The following is a 5,852-nucleotide window of genomic DNA, read 5'->3' as shown; positions in this document are numbered from 1 at the left end:
TGTTCTGAGCTTACAGGTGTGTGCCACCACACTGGCCAGATTTTTTAATTTTCCCAAGACAGGAAACTCCATCCGCACCCTACCCCCCACCCGTGACCACCCCTCCCCCACCCAGTTCTGAGACACAACCCCCTAGGACAGTCCAATGGGCAGGGAGAGGAAAGGCCTGGGAAGCAGAAATATCCTCTGTGACGCCTGGTGGAAGGATTGTTCTTCCCACCTATCTGATAAGAATCGGTAAGTTTCAGCCAGAGAGTTGACTCAGTGAAGTACTTACCATGCATATGGTGACCTGAGTTCAAATCCCCAGAATCAGTACAAAACAACTGAGTGCAGCTGTGTGCAGCTACAGTCCTAACACCAGGGAAATAGAGAGCGCAGCTGTGTGCAGCTACAGTCCTAACACCAGGGAGATAGAGAGCGCAGCTGTGTGCAGCTACAGTCCTAACACCAGGGAGATAGAGAGCGCAGCTGTGTGCAGCTGTGTGCATCTGCATGCAGTCTTAATACCAAGGAGATAGAGACCACCTGTCTGGGGGAATCAGTGAGTTCCTCTTTCAGCAAGGGACCATGTCTAAAAAAGTAAAGTGGGAGGAAAGTAATGATTGAGCTGACATAGATCTCTCAGGATTTATGTGCACATACACACACACACACACACACACACACACACACACACACACACACACACACACAATCAATTCCCTTGTTTGGAAGAACCAGTCAAAGGAAAGAGACATGTAGAAATCTTAATGTTAGCAACATCACAAGAATGAACAGAAAATGGGAAATCACTTCTACCCATGTTTACCCACACAGATGGTTCTCTACCAGGGCATCTGTCCCACACAGGAGACAGATGACACTCTCTTCAGTGCTAGCATGCTGTAGTGTAAAGAAAGCCACTGATAAGGTGTAGTTGTAGACCTGTGCGCAAAGAGAGAAACTTGGTGAAAGGAGTTTGTCAGGGACACCAAGTTTCCTTTTAAGTAATTTCAATGTCTTTTTATTCCGTTTGAATTTCCACATAGATATGTAATTAGAATAAGCTGTTTATATCACTTTAAAATAAAGTGATTGAGTACAATTTTTACGAAGTATCCCCTAAGTGCATAGTGGCTGGGTAAAGTCCTCCAGAAAACTGGAGCCATGGTTAGCCACCTCGGGGAGTACAGACAACAAACAGGCTACTTCCTCCCAGAACATCCGCTAAACATTGGCTAAAGAGACCAGTGGGAAATAAACTAGGAAAACTAATGTGAGAAATCCATGCAGTCTGCTTGAAGGGCAAAGGAATTTATTAGGGGAGAAAAACTCACTGTACAGAACAGAATTGTCGCAGGTTCTGGAATGCTGGGCACAGTCTCGCGCTGTTCCGGCTGTCTGAAACAGTCCCGCATCCAAGCCCCATGAGGGAGTGAAGAGAACCTGCCTATGTGCATCTCAGGTCTTAAGGGTAGCCAAGTGGCCACGCCCCAGGGGCATGTACTTCAAGGTCATAGGCAGGTAGAGCAGTTACCTGTTGTACCCTGTGGGGCATTTACCCACCACCCCCACAGTTCCCCAGAGTTTTCTTGAGTGTGAGCAGCAGGAAATATTAGATAGAAGGATTTATTGCGGAGATAAACAGATAGAAAATAAAGGATAGCCTCAAGAGGGCCTGGAACCTATCCCAACGGGCCCCGACTGTCTCTGCCCCAGGGTTTTTATAGAGATGCCAAGGGATGGAGCAAAAGACCTCCTCCCTCAGCACAGCCAAGTGCAGACCATCTCAGACACCTGCACTCAGGCCCGTGGTCTTGATCATCCTCTATGCGGACCTGCTGGGTAAAGCCACGAGGAACCCGAGAATGGGCTCCCACAGGTGGGCATCCCACCTAGGGACGGTGCTTCAAGGGCATAGACAGAACAGCTATCCACTACAGAACACTGTGGTGGTTTGAAAGAAAATGGCTCCCAATGGGAGAGGCACTAGTAGGAGGTGTGGCTTTGTTGGAGTGGGTGTGGCCTTGATGGAGGAAGTGTGGGGGTGGGCTTTGAGGTCTCATATACGCTCAAGCCACACTCAGTGTCTCAGTCCACTTCCTGTCACCTTCTGATCAAGATGTAGCCAGCACCATACCTGCCAGCCCATGATGATAACGGGCTAAACCTCTGAAAATATAAGCCACCCAAATTAAATATGTTTCCTTTATAAGAGTTGCTGTGGTCATGGTGTCTCTTCACAGCAATAGAAACCCTAACTAAATCAAAAACATAGCCCAAAAACAAGGCACTGGGCTTCTGCAAGAATCTACAGGGTCAGCCAGACATGGGGCTCACACCTTTAATACTAGCACTAGGAAGGAAAAGGCAGGTGGATCTCTGTGAGTTCAAAGCTAGCCTGGTCTACATAGTGAGTTTCAGGCTGCCAGGGCTCCACAGAAAGATTTGTCTCAAAAAAAAAATAATCCATGGAGTCTTTGAAGCTTCCAGCTCCTTATCAGTGCCTTGATGCTTGATGCTGAGGCTCTAGATGAGGCCATCCCCACCTGAGACACTATTCCTACTGTGCACTCTGCTCCATAACACTCACTGTAGTGAAAACCTGAGATTTGTGTGGGATGATTGACAGGCCCTAGCCCTGCCCACTAGACTCTGGCGACGTAAGCATATTCAGTAGACATAAACAAGAGGAACTTCCCATGTTTCACTCTCCCTTTCTCCCTGGTCATCTGGTGAGGCATTTCATGTCTAGGACCTGAGTAAATGGAGACTGCACTGTGGTGAGCCTGCTTTACAGCCCCAACTTCGAGCTGTGTTTCTTACCCACAGATCTGACAGTTTTGGTAGCCATGACCTCTTGTTTCCTGGGCAGGTAAATAGCTAAGGTCATTCCTCAGAGATGGGAGGAAAGGCCAGGCCTGTGCAAGGACAACCATCGTGAGACAGGTGAGCTTGCCCCGGAGGCTGGAGGCCCCTGGTCCCAATGTGCTCTGACAAGGCAGCTGTGTTCTGGTTGGTGAACCCCTAACCAACCTCAGCACATACTCGAAGCCACATAGAAAGACATAAAAGCAAACTGAGACCAGAGGTTCAGCCACCTATGTGTGGTCCCAGGACTCCGACTCTCTGGGATATCAGCCCACTGCTCAGATCACGGGGTGCTTCTCAGACCAACTACCAACACGGTCCACGTCCAACGCCAAGAGGAAGGGACAGAATCTGCACTTCATCACTCTCCACATGCAGAGGCGAAGGCTCTATGGACAGCTGTAGAAGAAAGGATGCCATGTGGCCAGAAGGCAGAAGAGAAAAAATCTGAAACATCTGGGGGCAGAATGAGATGACATGCAGCTAATGATAAGAGGATTTCTCTCCTCCTCATTGTCCTCCCCCTCCTCCTCCTTCTTCCCCTCCTCCTCCTCTCTCTCCCCCTCCTCCCCCTCCTCCTCTCCCTCTTCCTCCTCCTCCCCCTCCTCTTCCTCTTCCTCCTCTTCTTCCTCTCTGTCTCTCTCTCCTCTCATATGTTTTGGCTGAGATAAACCTTACCCTGTAGCCCAGACTGGACTCACACTCAAAATCCTCCTGCCTCAGCTTCCCAAGTGCTAGAATTACAGGCATGAGCTCTGACATGGTCTTTTCCTCTAGGGACACTTTATATCTGTTTAACGTGTGAGCTAGCTACACACAGAGGCCAGGGAAGAATTCTATTTTCCTTATTTTCTGGGGGATTTGCAATAAGCCTGTCACATGGCCTCTTTAACACAATTGAAGGCTCTGAGTTAAGTTAATCATAGCTTTACAGTGAAGCACAGTTGCTGGGAACATGGGATCGGATTAATAGAGCCTTGTTCATCAGACCCAGGAGCCTAAAGTCACCTGATAATCACAGCTCTTGTGGTACTCACCAATTCTAATTCTTAAAACAACTTTGAGGATAAGTGCTGCCCCCACCTGGAGAGAGTCAGGTACAGCATCCGTTTAACAGCCCTGGGAAACTAGCTGTGCGGAACAGAAAACTGGAGGGCTATTGTGTGGGGCGAGGGACAGAGAAGGGCTGGAGTCGGTCGGGTGATCCTGCCTTCACGGTTTGCAGGTCACGTTCCTCTAGCCGTGCTGCTCTGTTTCTAAGTTGCAAAGTCTTAACACAGGTTTGGCTTTGTTTAAATCTCAAGACCTGGGGCTGGAGAGATGGCTCAGAGGTTAAGAGCACTGACTGCTCTTCCAGAGGTCCTAAGTTCAATTCCCAGCAACCACATGCTGGTGGCTCACAACCATCTATAGTGAGATCTGGTGCCCTCTTCTGGCCTGCAGACATACATGCAGACAGAACACTGTACACATAATAAATAAATCTTTTAAAAAAATAAATAAATCTCAAGACCCTCCCTCCCTTTGTCGGACCCTGGTAACATCACAGGTAACACCTCACCGGGATGTAGCATTGGCAGAACACCCATGATATTTATAGGTATCTTCCTTGAAGACTGGTTGGTCTTGTTAACTTTCTTTGGTTTGGAATCACCTAGGAGACACACCTAGCAGTGTGTCTATGAGGTGTTTCCAAAGAGGTTTAACTGAGGAGAGAAGATCTACCCTGAATGTGGTGGTACCATCCCATGGGCTGGAGTCCCAGGCTGAACAAACAAACAAAAAAAAATAGATGTGGCCACATGACCAGCTGCCTCCTGCTCCTGCTGCCCCAACATCCCCACAATGATGGATTGCACTTTTAGACCGTGAGCCAAATGAAACCCTCCCTCCCTCCCTCCCTTCCTTCGGTTCCTTTTCTCACGGTTTTTGTCAACACACAGGCACCACTTAGCTCTTCAGAGGTTCCTATCAAGCTAGTCTTCTAGGTGAGACTGCTCAGCTGGAGGAAGACTTCAGCACAGGAACAGATGGGAGTTGTATTCCCTTCCTGGCCCCTGCCTCCTCCTCGCCCCTGCCCACAGCCCCAGGCCTGCCCTGTTCCTCCCATGCTCACACGTCTGTGAAAACTGGCGCACCGTCCGATACCACTCTGAGCCCCACTCTGCTAGGCCTCCTGCAATCTGGCTTTAGTCTTCCAGTGGTGATGAGATATAGGCATCCTGGTGACAGGTGTCCTTCCTGCATCCCTCCAGCTTTGATGGCTCCTCCGAGCATCCCAGCTTCCAGTCCTCCTCCGCAGGCTCCCTGCTCCTGGTCATGTTTTCTTGAGTCACTCTGACTGAACACATTCCTCTCGTTTTCTTGGTCCTCTCCCTACTCTGACCTTCTCAATCTCTTTTTTTAAAAAAAAAATCAGAGAATTCCAGGATGATAAGGGAACTCTTATGATGATAAGAATTGGTCTGTGTAGCCACTGTCCACCATTTGGCCTTGACCCTAGGAGCTCCTGCTTGGAGGGCAGCACAGCTCTACCTAGGCGAGATATGCAGGAGCTCTCATTCCTCCCAAACTGACCCCCTTTAGCTTTCTCCAGTCACAAAGAACAATCACCCTGAGGTCCCACACAACCCTGGGGTCACAAGGCTCTCTTATATTCCCATCTCCCCCACAACTGAGGTTTCTTCTCTTTAGACAATAACCACAAGCTTCCTCAATGCAGCTCACCAAGTCCTTTCTTACCCCCCCCCCTCCCATCACTGTGGCCCATCCCAGCTCACCCTCCAGAAACTCTGCTCTGTTCACCTCGGAAGATCTAAAGAGAATTTAGCCTGGTACCCTACATGCTGGCATCGGCGAAAATGCACCTCTGGGTGGGCACCCATGCCGCAATGATGTGATAGAGCTAACATGTTTGGGGTGCTGATGGAGGCAAGTATTTAATAGAACAGAGAGTTGGACAGATAGACAAACAGATTGACAGACGGACAGGTAGATGG

The sequence above is a fragment of the Peromyscus californicus genome, unplaced genomic scaffold (assembly GCF_007827085.1).
Source record: "Peromyscus californicus insignis strain IS unplaced genomic scaffold, ASM782708v3 Scaffold_22__1_contigs__length_63687245, whole genome shotgun sequence".
Lineage (NCBI taxonomy): Eukaryota > Metazoa > Chordata > Mammalia > Rodentia > Cricetidae > Peromyscus > Peromyscus californicus.
Note: the sequence above shows the minus strand (reverse complement) of the source record.